Source organism: Trichoplusia ni, chromosome 17 (genome assembly GCF_003590095.1).
Source record: "Trichoplusia ni isolate ovarian cell line Hi5 chromosome 17, tn1, whole genome shotgun sequence".
Lineage (NCBI taxonomy): Eukaryota > Metazoa > Arthropoda > Insecta > Lepidoptera > Noctuidae > Trichoplusia > Trichoplusia ni.
Genome location: NC_039494.1, coordinates 2,792,160 through 2,810,001, shown reverse-complemented (window position 1 = coordinate 2,810,001; position 17,842 = coordinate 2,792,160). Strand labels below are relative to the sequence as shown.

The 17,842-nt window shown below is 32.9% G+C and overlaps 1 protein-coding gene across 1 annotated transcript in view; it reads right to left on the bottom strand.

Annotated features, from left to right (window-relative positions):
* LOC113502284 overlaps positions 1–17,407 on the bottom strand; it is a 111,990-nt gene extending 94,583 nt beyond the window's left edge. Inside the window, exon 1 of the mRNA XM_026883792.1 lies at positions 16,312–17,407. The gene's annotated coding sequence lies outside the window, so the exon portion shown is untranslated. The remainder of the gene's footprint in view (positions 1–16,311) is intronic.
* Positions 17,408–17,842: the final 435 nt, after the last annotated feature.

Below are 17,842 nucleotides of genomic sequence, written 5' to 3'. Positions count from 1 at the left end.
TCTTTATCCTTTTAATAAGCTATCGAACATCGAGGCAACCGAATTCCATTAAAATCGTTAAAGTGGTTTAGGCGTGAAGGTGTATCAAACAAACTCACCTTCGTATTTGTTATTATAGTTACGACGAATATTAATTGAACCAAAATAGTAATGGTATTGGTTATATGAGGTCAATATACTGTATATTACCTATAGCTCATTATAGATACAGTAATTTAACTCATGCGGGTTTGCTGTAGATATATGAAAGGCAAACATAGTATGTGCTTTTGTTTATATACCGACAGCAAATATTTGAAATTTTAACGCCTCTGCTTGTACACGGGAATCCATTAATTATTAAATAGATAAATAGGTAATTCGAATAATTATTCGGATTGCTGTTCATGAAAATATTTTTTATTAGTTTATTATATACAGGATGCGTTAATCCAAGTTAAAATCTATCTGTGTACCAAATAGCCTTAATTGCTACAGTGGGTTTTTTGTAAAATAATAACAAACTGAAACAAAGGCCTTTACCCAGCAGTGGAAGGATAAAGGCTGTGGATGATGATGATGATGATGATGAATAACAAACTTCCATCTACTTAATTCTATCTAAACAATCTAAACAAATTGTCACGTTTGTCATATTAGTAGGTTGCAATGCCACATGCAAAAAAAAAATCGTTATATATCATCATCATTATCAACAGCCTTTATCCTTCCACTGCTGGGTATAGGCTTCCCCTTTCTCGTGCCAATTTCTACGGTACTGTGCCAGCCTCATCCAGACTCTATCCGAGACCTATATATATAATGATAAACAGGTTATACATATAATAATTATCCTAAAGCAAATTGCTAAGTACCTATGTATGGCTACTTTTAGATTAATGGCTGGCAATTCTAAAGGTCGTAAGGTAATTCATTTTTCTACGAAGAAAGCCGCTTGAATGAACAAGAAGCACATTTTTCAACACCAACTGACCCTTCATAATTTAAGAGGTCGGGCGTGGTCAATATTTCTTTTTGAATACAGTAAGTAACTCAGTATGAATGGATGTTTCTAAATGATATATATTTTTCGTTGCTTTTTCATTTATCCTTTCATTAAATGGGTTGCTTGATGCATGGATAGAGATTAGCTGATTACACGGGTTTGTAAGAAGGACTCGTGTTTTTTTATACAGAGTCCTTGTAAGATTTTTTTTTTTTGTATAATGGCTAGACTGGTAGGAGAAACAAATATTTACTCTATAAAAGTCGTTTTTAAACCACTTTCTTTAACAAATTAATTATGATTTATTTTCTAAATATTGAGATACATACAATCAAGTGTACTCTCTCCTAAACCTTTCTTTTTTGTTTATGTGAACGAAATTTAAATAATTTATTCAAATATCACTATTAAATTTTCAGTCATAAAATACCTCAACACCGCTGCCAATTTTGACTCTCAAAACAAGAGCTGAATACAATTTAGCGTTCTTTATACCAACGAGTATCTCTGAAATAAGATTATCCACACCTATATAATATGTTTCATAGCACACAAGGAGGTATTAATCAGACCTCTCAAATCACGTCATACCCTCAAGGTAACACCTACCACCATCTGTGAAAGTGAGACTCTCACAGCTGTGTGAGCAAGACAACGCTCTACATAGCCTCTAGCGCCATCTCTCTCACTCTTTCAATACCTTTAATAATCTCGAATACCTAACCCTCGGTATCTCGAAGAGGAATCGTCAAATATACATTCATATGCAAATCCCTGGCTCTACTTGATCTAAATACATTCGACGATGAACTTTAACTGATGAACTCTATTTCTATGATTAGATCTTTCGAAGTATGAGGAATATGTGGTGGTGACTATGATTTATGAATACCAACCTTATAGGAAAGATATAAAGTGCTTTTTACATAATTTTAGAATTAAATAAGTCAGGTATTCATTTTCTATTTATGGGTGTATGTTTTGATATTGTATAATATAGAACATTGAAGACTTTGCTGGAGACAAATGTTTTTTAAGTTTGATTAAATAGTGTTAAAGCTCTTCTCACAATGACAGTTTTTTTTTATCGATGTCGATAATTTGTATATCAGAGCAAAAAAATCAATATTTCAAGAGAAGTTAAAACGTCACCACATTTACAAAGTTTTCTTAAAGCAAGACCGCTGTGAAAGCGGAAGACCTCTACACACACAGGGGATATTATCGCGCCATCTCACTTACTCACTTACATATATATTGCTACAGTTTTCTTTAACAACTCATAGTACAGCCACGGTACTAAATACTTCAACTTATTTGAAAAGGTACTCTGTAAAATAGTTGAGAATCTCCTGAAAATCTTAACTAAAGCCAACGAAACTAAACTCTACAAACAACTGAACTGAATATTTTAAGACTAAACTTCTTCTATTAGGATATTGGATAGTGATCGCTGGCCTGTTCGAAGAACTTGTTTACAAGAGAACCTACAGAAGTGACGAAAAAAAGGGGTTTGATTAATCAATTAAACTATAACTATAAATATGGTATTTACTTCAGCTTTGCTAGATGAAAATCCTTTATATGAAGATTTAATATTTTAATCGTATTAATTATAAGGTTTCACTGAAAATAATATGTAAGGCAGTAATTTTCAGAGACAATATACTTAGTTATTTAATAGTTATTAAATGAAAAATGTTTCTTACAATTACAATAAACGTATTAAAAAAAACGAACGATACTAAAGATCTATCCATATATGTATCGTGTTTGTATTTAAAAGTCTTAAAACGAAACCGTTATTAAATGTCAAAACGAACTTTAATCGCCAGCTTTAAATTTAATTTCGCACAGAAATATTGAAGATAGAAACTGCAAAATAGAATTATTTACAAGAAAACAGATTCTCGACTAATACCTTTATATTGTGTAACAATTTTCCAGGAAGGTATTGTTTAAAGGAAACTATACTTTCAAAGAGAAATATAAATGACAACACTAGAATAAAAACAACGCAGTAGAGTAAAATCTCTACGTTACGTTTTTCACAAATTTTCAATTTACAAATGAAAGAATTTTTTTTTTGTATGCAAAACATGTTTATTTTTGTTTATTTACACTTCTCATGTATAAATATTGTGAACAATCTCCTATGGCGGACTTAATGCCTGAGGCAGTATCTACCGGTTGATGTATAGAAAGCAAGAAGTGGGTACAGAAATAATTATTGGCGTAGTATTATAAAGGACTCGGTCTTTTGCCACGATGTTATCTCGTGAACGAAAAATATAATTATAATAAAATGAGATTTATTTTCAGTATATTACACAAAATTTCTTTTTGTGATTTTCCCTTTACCTCTCTGTTAAATGTATCTTCCACTAAAGGAAATCGTATTTCATTGACGCTTAACAATCAATTTGTGAATCACTTGAAAGTTTATTTCCATGCGGGTGTCGATAGCATAACTACGTCATTTGTTTAGGTAAATAAAGAAAGCCAAACAATCTCAGTGTGTCCTTTTATATAAACAACACCTCATCGGCCTAACCTTTTCCCAACTATGTTGGGGTTGGCTTCCAGTCTAACCGGATTCAGCTAAGTACCAGTGTTTTACAAGGAGCGACTGCCTATCTGACCTCCTTAACCCAGTTACCTGGGCAATTAGATACCCCTTGGTTAGACTGGTTGTCGCTACTGACTACCTGTAGCGACTGTCAAAGATGTAGGAATAACAGCCGGGACCCACAATTTAACGTGCATTCCGAAACACGGAGGAACTCGTTGTGACTAAGATGGTCACCCATCTACAGACCAACCGCGTCAAGCGTAGCTTGACCGGTTATTATCTTTTAAATTGACATTTTATAGACGATGATAGAAGACATTTAGAAAATTAATCTGTTAAACACAATACTGACATGAAACATAATTTACGTACGTAAGTACAACTTTACGTTTAAAAATGGAGTATTGCACAAACTTCTTGCTTCCGTGCGTCATTCATTGTTACCCCGTTTATAAATAGGCAGTCGTCACGACATGTTTGTACACACGCCATGTACTTAGAAAAACTACGTAAAAGGCTGTTATAGAAGGTAATCTAGATTTTAAACTCTACAAAGAGAAATTAAGTTTATTATGACCGAGCCTTCAAAAAGACAGTGTGGTCAGTTTTGGCTTGAAATCTGAGCTAGTTAGTCCACGATTTAATTACATGGCAACCATGATACCAATGATTATAAAAACAGCATCTATGACTATGACTCCGCCTCACTAAACTATTTGCGACCATGGACAGTGAAACCTAGTAGTTCAGAAACGTCAAGTCTCCAAAAGTAAATGCATATTCGCGTTAATTTTTTATCGCGAATATTCATTGAGCCTAACATTTTTCTTTACATAGTAATATTAAGTGCAATATACAATGTGAAAGAGTTGATCGTACAAACTAACTCTGTGATAAATAAGACATAGTATACAATACATAGAAATAGCCGTTCACTATACTAGCATAAATAAGTTTCTATTGTGTCAATCTCCTAGAATATCACCTGTAGCAGAGTATCCATCTTACAAATATGGGAACAATAATACATTGTCTTTATACCTAGAAATCCTGATGCCCGTAGCTCAGATGGAACAACGGAATATACTGAATACCTTACAATAGTAGATAAATCTCTGTTATAACAATTACGGTATATTTTATGCTTAAGCTTGGCTAAGGTGAACGAATAGTAACGGGAATTGTTTGTATTACCCTAAATTTTAAATTGTATATTTTTAATTTTGCGGGTCTGCTCGAAGATACGTCTGTCATTAAAGTTGTCAGTTATAGCTATATAACATATATTATACAACATGATGATTTGATGATTTTATATTATACATATAAAATCCAGGTATCATCATCCTCATCGTTAATTATATTATGATATGTCTGGTGACAGACGGGCAGACTTACGCTAGTAGAGCTTAGTATTATTACAGTTAGTATATATTTTTACACTTTGGCTATGAAACTCAAAACATTACAAGGTAGGGGTACTTTCGTAAAAAAAAAACAGTTTTGAAAGCAATATCGCTATTATGTTGGCACAAAAAATCACAAAGATATCTTCAATCTTCACGGTGCCAGATTAACGTCATATTGTGTTCTTCATTTGTATAAACCGACGCAAAATCACGAACGTCATCGGAAATACCAGCGAAGCTTCAATCGAGCAACACTGGCTCTTATTATAATACGCTTAACTCAATATTCCTAAGCCCTCCTTTCAAAATGACTGATGATTTGATTTGATTAGACAATCTGTCTGGGTACAGGTAAATAATAAGATTATTATTGATCCATTTTTTTTAAATAATATTTCACTACGTTTCTGATCAAAGCTTTAATAAAAATAAATTATATGCTTATAGTTAACTAAAACCTACAAATTTCTCATTCCTTTACTAAACCTACGAGATTTTAGTAAGATGCTTACTTTCAAGATACGATCAAGATGATGTGGTAATTTTTATTTCATAAGAAATACGTAACATTCGACAATCCACAGCACTTTAATACAGGCCGTGCCGTTTACAGTTTATTTGTGTTACCACAAGTTTTCATAAATACTTCGTCGGTTCACCGCGATGCACTAAATCGTGCATGCCGATTCAAAAATAGATGTTGATAAAAATCAGACAGTACACAGAACATTCGTATGAAAGTATATTCAGAAGTGTAACTTTAAACAATGTGTTTTAAGAACGGTATGTTTTGTTTGTTTCGATTTGTTCAAAATGAAAAGGTAAAATCGTGTTTTCTTTCTAAATTTAGTTTTCCTCAGGATGATTCATTATTACACGATGCATCGGTTTACTCAAGAGTATATTTCGGAACCAAACAGAGTTCTTAACCGTCATCAAACTCTGCCGTCCCGCCTTATTATTAAGAACTTCGGTTGGGTCCGAAACTAGTCGGGCAATCCTAATAAATACGATTAATTCAGCCATCATTTAATAATTTCTTATTTTGTCTTTGTTTCCAATAACAAGAAGTCAGTAGAAGATAAACTGGAATGATGTAACAAATACTGAAAATCTATCAGGTAACTATTAATTATTTCTTTATTATTATGCTTCTCCTAACATTTAACATCATTAGGGATACATCGAAAAATGACATAAATTTATCATCAACGCGTTTGTAAAAACTCAATTTATTATCAACGAATTACCTCTTCATATTTCTAGTAGACCTTCTAATCAAACCTCCATACTGGCACTAGAAAACGTTCACAAAGTTTCTTAGAAGTATTGAGTTCTCGTATTCAAATAAAAGTGATGAAAATAAAACACCGAACATAATGTTTAATCGCATTGAGTGAATGCTGCCGCTGTTTGCTCGTCGTAACGAGTTTTGTTCTAAATGTTTGTGTTTAATTGTATAAATGTATTTTCTCAATTTTGTCTTCGGTTCGCGTTACTGTTTTACAGAGGCGGTAGGTTATAGGTTTTATTATAGGTTTAAACATTTTTGACAGTGGTTACGGATGGTTAGAGGCCAGTCTAACGGAGATGTTTCAAGGATATTTCGAATAAAGGTATTAACCGCTAGGGTAGCTGTTTACTCACTATTACAAACATGAACCAAATTAGCCGTTTTACTTGGAACAAATACTCATGAATTGACTGCACGTGTAACCGAAAAACCGAACCGATCCACCGATCACAACTCCAAACCCACTGTGGGTTACTTGTCGTGAGTTTGAAATTCGCGTAGGTCAATTTCATTTTCATTTTTATTCCACGAATGCTTGCGCTTTATCTCGGTAGCTTGCGCATATGACTTGAACGGTTTAAATCCTCTCTCATTATTACGGTCTTTTTAGCTTGAGAGACTTTCAGAAACGAACAAAACAAAAGAACAACTACAAATTATACTCCAGCAGCAATCGTCTCGGATTTATAGCAAAAGAGTAAAGACTGTCCGGTCACGTTCACACCGTGTTTCAAGCATCCACTATCTACATTCCGATAAACAGTAAAAACAACATTTTACAAAGAATTCAACAACTCCAGCTTCTATTTGCGATCCTCAGTTTGTTTAGGACCAACCAATCTTGACTTTCGGCCTCGCTTCGGTCAATGAAAAAATTCTTCGCGTTTCAGAAATGTAATTCAGATGCTTTAAGAGATATTTTTCAATCATTCTCGAAGATAAAACAAGCTGATTCTGTGTTTTAATTTACTGCTGAGATGTACAAAAAATATTATTGTTTTTAAGGAGTCGTTTTTTGTTCTGATTTTGAAAAAGATTTAGAAATGTCTTAATCAGCATTTTGAAGTTTCAGTTTACCCATTTTTTTTTCATTTTACTTATGTAGTAATTCAGTTAATAACCTTAAATATATCTTTTTTCATTTCATTATAAAATGACTGAAATATATTTTCTTTAAATGAATGTCTTTGTCATTGTAACTACTATCTACTTCACGGTTTTCAATTATTCATATATTTTTAATGTAATAAGGCCTTATTTTAATGCCCGATTGTCATGGGAAACCGCACACCTTGACAAGAAGGTCAAGGATACTTGAAAAAATATTTTAGACATGAAGAAAAAAGTTTCAAATACTTTAAATTTGTTTGATCAACTGTTTCCAGACATTCCTTTAAAATGGTTGTGCAAAAAAAAAAACAATTTGAGCGCTATTCGACTTACGAATTTCGACATTGTTTAGGTATTTTCGATTAAAACCACAAGAATTGCAATTAGAGATGGTAAGTAATGCTTTTAAGATACTTTAAAACAAAATATTTCATTCGGAGAAAACTTTCTACATTCAGTTTAAAATAATGTATTTTTATTGTAGTGGTTACTCGTAAAATTTCTTCAAAGAAGAAAAATAATTGTTTATTTTGATTATTTTCGATTTCAATATAATTATAATATTTTTTTTAAGCCCATCGGTAATAAACAACCACAACAAAATAGGTATATAACAAAATTCATTTACCACTTTAAAAAAAGTGTTACCTATACTGATATGGAGTAAATAATAAACGATCGAAATTCATTGAACCACAGCATAATCACTTTCTGGAGAACCATCAAACAGTAAGAGGTTTCGAGTAACAAGTATTAGAAATGAGAAGCAACGCATTTAGCTTTGAGAACAAAAGCTGAGCTTTTGTAGAGTGCTAAACATTCAATCAGGTGTGAATAAGTAAGAATTACGATACCTTCTATTTGCAATTGGTAGCAACTGTGACAGTTAAGGATTACAGTGTAAGCTATAAAACTGAAGGATGAAATCAGCCTTTTTGAAGCATAAATCAGTTATTAAAATGGATTATAAGATTATTTTCTATCAAATAGACCTGTTTTTTATGTCCTTCTAATATTATAACTGCGAGCGTTTTACTCTTTATGGCAAAAACTACGGAACGGATCCACGTGGAATTCGGGTGCTTTTTATTCGAATTAAAAAAAACAGAGTTATGCGTTACATATGATACAAGAACATGGAAAGTTCAAATTAACACAAAACGAAATTAAGTCGGACACTATCTGGAGAAAATCTATTTGACTTATTGCATCTCTAAATAATAACGCGAAGTGTTTCGGCACAACATTGAATCATGGCGAAAACAAGATAAATGAATTACGAAGACTGATGAAACAGATCGATAACGATTTCGAAGATATTTTTCCCGGAATGTTTGTTTACGAACTCTATTTTTGAGAATTATTTTCCTCTCGAAACGTCTGTGGATGTATCTTAGAACATATGTGCTGGTATTGACCCTATGCGTTACGTAATGTAAATGTAACTGAATTGAGCTGAACAATTACGAAGTTCCTTTATTTGTAGGGCTTATGTCTAGCAGTGGACAGAGGATTGCTGATGATGATGATGATCATGATGTTTATATTAAGCTTAGCATATAAATAAATGTCGGAAATCAAATAATAGAGTGTAAAGATTAAAAAAGAATAATCATTTAATTTCCTCATAATAAACCACGAAAAAATAAGCGAACCACCAAACAATAAAATACCAGACTAAATACTATTGATAATCTCAAATCGTATTATAGACTTCTTTATTCATTCATAAGCTTTCTTTCATAGCTAAATCCGGGTAGTGATTAAAAACGGTCTATAAACAAAATTTAAATCGTGCCACAAAGCAAAATATGCAGAAGGCAAAACGCCAAAAAATACGCAATACAAAAATGTTTCGAAAATATCGGTAGCAAATGCTGAGGACTCAATTAATACTGCAATAGAATGAGAAGTACATCAATTGCTTGTATATTTCTTACAAAATCGGTTTTTACTTGCTAACAAGAAATACTAAAAAGGTAAGTATTTGAACGTCAAGACACATTTTGTAATTTGCAAGATCAAGGCAAATTATTAAGTTCTATTTTTAATCTTTACAGTTCAGTCGCTTTAACTTGTAGGTCGGAAATTAGCATTGTATAATGAATACTAATTGAACTGATATTGATCTTCTGCATGTTGATTGTACGACGTTCTATGGTATAGATACATGCGCGTGAGCATCTGGTTACTGTGACGTCATCGGCAGTTTAGTTTTCTTAGTTCAGATGATTATAACATTGGCAACACTTCCAGTTATGTCATCTGTCATAACATTCGTTCTGGTCTGCGTTTTTAATGATCGATTAATTTTCATAATGAATAAAATTGAGCTATTATTTTAAACACATTTAGTATAAAAATAAAGTATTTAATAAAAATTATTAGCAAATAATCCTTTACTTCAGCCCAATACTGAATCTAAACTGTTATAATTGTAAAAAAAAAACAAGCAATGTCAATGTCAAAAATCACTCCATTAAAATCAAACCATTGAACTGTGTATAGAATATAGTATGGTATAAAATGGATTCTCTTTAAGTTTTAGATTTCAAAGACCTCTGTACTAGTGAAAGCTAAGACCAGATTCAAAGTTATAGACTTGCACTGCACTATGACGTTCCTCTTTTGATACCGAATACTATTGATGCCGATTTATAGTATCTTCAGACAGGAATCAAATCTCTACAAAATCAGTGGTAATATCAAATGTTGAAGTTAGCATCCAATGTCCTCAGCCCATGTTTTAAACACATTGCTTAAAGAAAACACGAGTCTAGAATGTGAAAACCTGCGTAGCAGATTTCAATGGTATGTATGTAGCTTATCCCAAGTAGTGCATGTTCTTATGTTATGCACGATGCTCAAAGAAAAAATGATTAGAATGTGAAAAACGTAGCGGATTTGGATGGTATGTGAAAAATACGAAATATATAGGACTAGATTCTAAAACCACATCTTAAAATAAGAATGACTAACCCATCACTAGTCATAATTAATACCAAGAAAACAGGTTATCGTATTGTATAGATCACAAAAGGCTTGACAAATAACGCCTATCTATCTACGTTCGTTCATATTATGCTTCCATTGCTTTTCAAAGACTCATTCCAATAAATTATCTATTCATGCCTAGTGATAGTTGGCAAACCCATATAATTCATTCACACTACTTATTGTTAAGGTCATAAGCCGAAATGTGGGTCGCTGTCTTTTTATAATAAAAAAACCGGCCAAGTGCGAGTCGGACTCGCGCACCGAGGGTTCCGTACAAACCTGCAAGGTTATATATTTTGTAATGTAACCAAAAATTTAAGGTTTTCGGAATTTTTCCTTTATGTGTGCTATAAAACGTTGCTTCATGCCAAATTTCAAGATTCTAAGTCGACTGGAAGTACCCTTTAGGTTTTGATTCCCTTGCGAGTATTTGCGAGTTTCAAAATATGCAGCTTAAATTGCTGTTTCTTTTGATTGCGTTGACATAGAAGTTTGATTTTGTTACAGCTTAAAGGTATTATAGACCTGAGTATTTGGTATGAATTTCAATTTAATACCTCTACGCGTTTATGAGGAAATAGGTAGTAAGTTTAAAATTATTAAAAAAATATATATTATGTGATATAACGAAAAAATTATGGTTTTCGTAATTTTTCCTTTATCTATGCTATAAGACGTTGCTTCGTACCAAATTTCAAGATTCTGAGTTCACGGAAAGCACCCTGTAGGTTTTGATTCCCTTGCAAGTGTCGAAAATTTGCAGCATAAACGGCTGTATCTTTTGATTGCGTTGGCTTAGAAGTTTGATTTTTTCACAGCTTCAAAGGACAGTAGACCTGAGTAATTGATATAAATTTCAGCTTCATACCTCCACGCGTTCCCGAGAAAAAGGGTCTTGACAGACGGACGGACGGACGGACGGACAGACGGACGGACAGACGGACAACAAAGTGATCCTATAAGGGTTCCGTTTTTTCCTTTTGAGGTACGAAACCCTAAAAAACCTGGTCAAGTGTGAATCCGATATGCGAAACTGACGGTTCCATATGATAGGCTAAAAAAAATGACTTAAAAGGTCACCCATCAGTCTACAAAGCCTCGATTTTCTTGTTATGATGACAATAGAAGTGTATCTTATGTTTTAATTTCAATGGTTTAGCAATCCCATTCCATGAGATACAAACGGTGATAAACGCATAATCATAAAAAGGTATGGTTTTTACCCACAAAAAGAGTTTATTGTCACTTTTAGCAATAAGACCATCCACGTTATAGCAATTTTAAGAATGAATGTTTTTTGAAATTCATGTCACCTGTGTTACGATAAAAAGAATTACGATAAAACTTCCATTGCTTTCGACAATTTAAATTAAAAAAATAATAAATACTGGCCATCAAACGACTGGCTTAAATGTACGCCTGAACAAACCTACTATTAGAACGAAGAATTAAAAAAATATGTTCACATGTTCAACCGCGTTTAAAAGTTAATTATAAAGCTTCTAGTCCCCATATAGTAAAAGAGCTAAGTATATTAACCATTTTGCATAACTAATCCTCTTTGTTATGCGTGCAAGTTACCTTGCGTGAGTTTCATTTGGTCATAAAGATCACAGGTCGTTATAGTTCAGTGAACCCTTGACCTATGTTAAGAGCGACGTCCCATAAGATCTGTGTTGTATGGAAATGGAATAGGTGTTTTGAAGGCCTGTCTTAAGTGAGAATAAGTTACGAATTTGTTACGCTTGGCCCATTTTTGGTTATAGTTCAAATATTCCAAATTTGTATGTGGAAAATGAGATGAGAACTTTTATCTACACCCCTTTATAGTCATTGTAGGGAGTCAAAAGGAAAAAAGTCTGACACTCGTTTTGGCTATCGTGTTGCCCAAGTATCAGGGTTTAGGACTTCGTATTGCTCCTTCTAAATATACTGGTACTTAGATACATCTGGTTACACTGGCTGCCGACCACAACATAGCTGAGAACAGACTAGGATGATGGTAAATGAAATAAGTCTTATTTCATATTTACTAAAGCTCTCCCTCAGAATGGCCTTTGCCTAGCTGTAGGATGTTGTGTTATTTTATTTCAATATAAGATACAGAATCGAATTGTATATTGAAGTCCAAAAAGTACACTCACAGGTGGTTAAAATCAGAACAGTGAACTGTCATAACATTTCCTGTAATCTAGCATAGGTATATTAATGCATATTATGAATACAATATTATTATTATCGGAAAGTTGTGGTTTAACCCAATTATTTATGTAGATACATGCAGTACTGTTCATAGTTTCATTAGCATTAATTTATTTGTACTTGAAATCAGAGATATTGGAGCAAATAAAATTAATGTTCGGCATTGTATATTATTTGACGTCATGCATTCATGCATGCCAATATACAGTAATATTATAAAAAATCATTGTATTTCAACGTAGTTTTTATATGTTTTTTTTAACCACCCAATTTCATTAACGAATAATGAAATCTCTTAATCAATGGAGATTCAATACTGCGACTTGTAAATAAAACGAAATGGCAGTATGAGTCAGGACGTACTTTGCCACTTTAAAGTAACTAACATTTCTTACATTTTTGAAAAATTAATCTATGGTTTACTGTCCTGAAACAAGGTAAAAAAACCCTTAATGTTAAAAATAAAATTGCGTGTTCTATTTAAAATCTAAATCAACGGGGAAAAAATTTATTTCACATAAAAAAAAAACTTTTAAGTAAAAACGCCTCTCATCGGCCCCTTACCCAAAAGGTGATTCTAATGTAGAGGCTCACACCGCCATATATTATGTTATAATGTGATCGAGGATACATGGCGATTCTACCGCCATTTGTTGAAAGCAATACCAATCCCGAGCCGTGATTGAATTTTTTACTGTGGGGAAAACCCAATTATCCTTTTACGAGATTTGGGGTGGTTACCAAGATCAAAGAGTGAAAGTTTCACGACTCATGAGCTCTTGTTGTCATATGGAAGAGAGTTTTTGCTGAGAGTTTAGGGACCAGATTCAGTGGAAAGGTGTTTCTTGGTTTATTGACAGAAGTTATAATAATATCAGGGAAAATATAAGAGCTGCCAAATCCTCCAGATATTGTATTGTACCTAAAATTTCTGAACAAATTATTTAAAGGAATAGGTAGTCATACAATTTAGGAAAACTGAACCACTTAGAAAAAGTAATAAAAATAACGTAAAATTTTAGGTTTTAATTTAATATCCGGAGTAATGTGAAGGGACCCAGAAATATAGCGTCAAAACAAGATAGAATTCCATTTCCAGGCAATAGACAATTTAGGTTTGAATTTATTACCTAAACAACGTTTTCAAATTCAGATTTAGTAAATTCTATTTCGTAGATTGTATTTGAAATTAGAAATCTCGTCCATCTTAAATGAGTAAAGTTCGGTTATCTAATGAAAGAAACTAATTACTTCAATTTTGACAAATTATTTTAATTGTTTCAGTTTTTCTTCAAGTAATTTCGTCAGTCCTATTAAAAAACGTAAAATGGAAAAAACCAAATGATTCTACATGTATCTACATTACAATTTTTAACATTAAAAGGACATTAAATTCGTTCATACAAAATAAAGCATCTCACACCTGTAGAGTGCGCTAATTATTTTTTGGGATTCTATTTCAAATATTTTTATTTTACTTTTCTTCCTTTTTTATTGAAAAAGGATTTTTCATTCACAATAAAAAGGGATCAGGAGTCTTGCCTTCAAGGCAGTAGTTCTAAATAGAACTATCATTGATTTGTGTGTTAATAGACTGCTTCATTACCCAAAAATATTTACTAAGACTCTTTAATTCAAAGAAATTTTGGAAAATACTATCAAAGATGATAGATTAAGAAAAAATAATAAACATCACCATTACTTGTATTATACTTATATCGTCAATGACTTACAGATTTAACTCCTCTACATTTCTTTAAACAATTGAGTATCGACATATATTAATAATGCTCTGTATTCCCACGGACTGGACAAAGGCTCATGTGACAATGTAGATACTTGGTGGATAAGTGCCCTTACAATATAAAATCCCGCTCAAAGCTTGATTGTCACGGCACGCTAAGGATATCAATGTATATGGGACAAAAGATGTCAAAAAAACGTTTTGTCTATCGACTTAGAGTAAGAAGCAACATTTGAAAACCGAAGGTAAAAAAATAAATCTCTGTATTCTTGGTAATTATGAGATTTTTGGGGATATATCGTCACGTCTTAATGTAACGTGTTTATGAAATAGATACCGCCCTACACCGTGAATTGCTTTAACCTACGATAGTTAATAATAGCATACTACTTTAAGACGTGTTGGAAAACCCTCATATGTTCCTTATCTAATAGGTAAGTATTATTCCTTGGTGTTGTTCAAGCCATATCCATCAACAGCCGATCTTTCGTAAACAAGATACCTTTCGACCTCCATTTTGCCATTTGATATAAAAACGACATAAATATTTAATTTAGCAACCATCTACTATAAATAAAAAAACCTCTATTTTCATATTTTGCATCGGGATTCTTTGTATCCAATATAATTATATTTTCTTTCTATCTTTCATTTCATTTATGTGAATAATGTCATAATCATCATCATCATTATGTCACCTGCCATCATCTACTTCTGCTGATTCAATAAACCTTCATTCTTTTCCATCACTTTTTTAATACCCGCATCCTAATTAAAATGTTCGACAAATATTTCAGTCTCGTCAATTCCAAGACATGTATTAAATTAATGTTTTCCTTATTAAACGTTCGACATTTTAGAGCAAATAATTAGAGTACCTACTCTAGGTTATCTTATCTCGTCTTATCTTCTAAACACAGTGATAGATTATGTTTTACTATTGGGATTGTTACGTTACATATGGAAAGATGTATTTGAAGGTTAATACTGGGTGTGTAAATATGTGTAATATTGTTTACTTGATACCTGGTATATTACTGTTAATCTTTAAAAAAATATCTGCTCGTTATAAGTTATCCAATTTCGTTTTTCATACTTGGATCTATGTTTGTGTAAATCGGGATAAGTCATCAGCATGTATATCAGGGTCCATGGTCGTGACTTTATAATACAAACTATGTTCTTATACCTTTTTTGCTTTTGTACCAATACTGAATTATATCCATACCTATATCTTCCATTTCAGGTATTCTCATGGCCTCATAACCTTTTTGGTAGAGACGTGAGAACAACAGCATTTTGTGACAGCTGATCAAATACTCATTTCTTTTCAGAGTAAGCAAAAAATGGACATCAGAATGCAATATCAGCCTCAGTTACCAGGTGTCGTTAAATCCACAAGGCCTACACAGTGTAACATTACATCAGGAAAGATACTATCTATAGAAATCTTCTTGCCTGTGTACAGGAATGGCATTCCTTTCCTACAAGTTACGCGAGTTTCAACATTCACTTCAAAGCATTTGAACGGTTCGTCTACATTTGGAATCGTAGAAATGAAACTCGTCTACATGCACAGAATGTCTAGTCAGACAAACCAGGTCAGAAATACAAAAGAAATATATAATTACCATAAGGGATGAGTAACGAAGAACCCTTAAAATTGTTGAGTACCTCCAGAAAACACTAATGAATCAAAATTTACCTTGCGGACATCAAACTTACGATCCCTCACGAAAGAGTCTAACACTCTTAACTACCGATCTGTGAATAATTAATCATACATTAAAGAGACACGTAGTAAATAAGATCCTTGGCAGACCATGACTCACCGATGGACATACTGACACACTAACCAGGATAAATATTTAAGTTCCAATTCCTTCAATTTAGAACGAATGTAATAAACAAGCATACTCGTAGGTTACACGAACAAAATGATTCCCAAATTAAATCTGTATAAAATTCAACGTAAAATATCTCAAAAAAAATGCTTACCTTAATTCAACAAAGCTCAATTATAAACCCTCGGTAAGAAGCGACTGCGATCACAGAGGTATTAAAATCCACAAATTCGAGAAAACTTTGCCACAGACACTTAGAACACACTAAGTATATTCGGGATCGATGGAATTTGTTCACTGGTATGCGAGTTTTAATTCACGAAATTCGGCTTGAAATTTGCGCGGTTGCGAGGAGGATCGAACGTCGGGCAGCGTGCGTCACGGCCGACGGTTGGTGGGAGACTGCGGTGCGGGCGGAAGGCGCGGCTCTAGGGTTCGGGCTCGCCCGCCCAACGATACCTCTTGCTCCGCTAATTTCCTGCCTCCGTACATTGAGATTTTATGATGCCTTGTAAAATTTAAATATGAAATGGAATTGATTGCGCTGATTGTACCCCTAGATTGTTGATTGCGTATTGCGATACAAGACGTAAATTTTGTTAGTCTGTAAATGTTTTTGGTTTTGTTTTGTGTTAAGAGGTTTTACGGTATTACTGTTCTTATGATAATTGTATTTGCTTGGATTCGCACGTAATAACAGTAGGTATTTTCAGATGCCGATAAACTTCATCCATCCATAGTGCTTCATGTGTAAGTAGGCAAAGACGTAGATAACTAGTGTTGCGTTGAGTGTAATAATAATAATACCTGTATTTTACGTATTTATCCCGTATTAAATTTTCTCTTACTTTCTCTGTTTTTAATTTTCACTTTTTTTTTGCATTTCGCCACATCGTTTTCCTATATGTCCTCACTTACTAACTAAAGAGTATTCTTATACTTAATTATATTTATATTTTTTTCTTGTCAAAGATACATTACACATGTTATTTATTGGTTGTTCCACCGATACTATCATTAAGCACTTCCTCTATGATTCATGTAGATTAAATACTTACATTGCTGATATAAAACCTGTTTGTGTTATAAACCTGTTTGGAGATGGCCAAAACTAGATCAACTTGTACACCGTTACTGAGAATTAATTGTACGGCAAATACATGTAACTGTTATTAGGTAGTAAACAAAACGGCTCTTAATTTACTTTCTATAATAAAATATATCTTAAACTAGCTGTTGCCCGCGACTTCGTCCCCGTGGGTAGAAGATATAAGTTATGATTTATACCTGCCCTGTTTTTTTCACATTTTCCATTGTATCTTCGCTCCTATTAGTCGCAGCGTGATGGTTTATAGCCTAAAGCCTTCCTCGATGAATGATCTTTTCAACACAAAAAGAATTTTGACCATTAGTTGCTGATATTAGCGCGTACAAACAAACAAATAAACTCTTCAGCTTCATATATTAGTATATAGAGTATAGATATGACTACTAATAATAAAAAAATGAGAAATTCAAAGTTAATGTTGGTTAAGTCTTCCACTTTAAGGATTGTTTTGAGAAATATTTCTTTTTTGTTCAATATCAAGCAAAAATAAAGCAATTTGAGCATTACCTACATACACTCAAGCAAAGACGCGGTTTTAAGCTAGCCTACAAAATAATTTATTTTACTTTTAAAACAC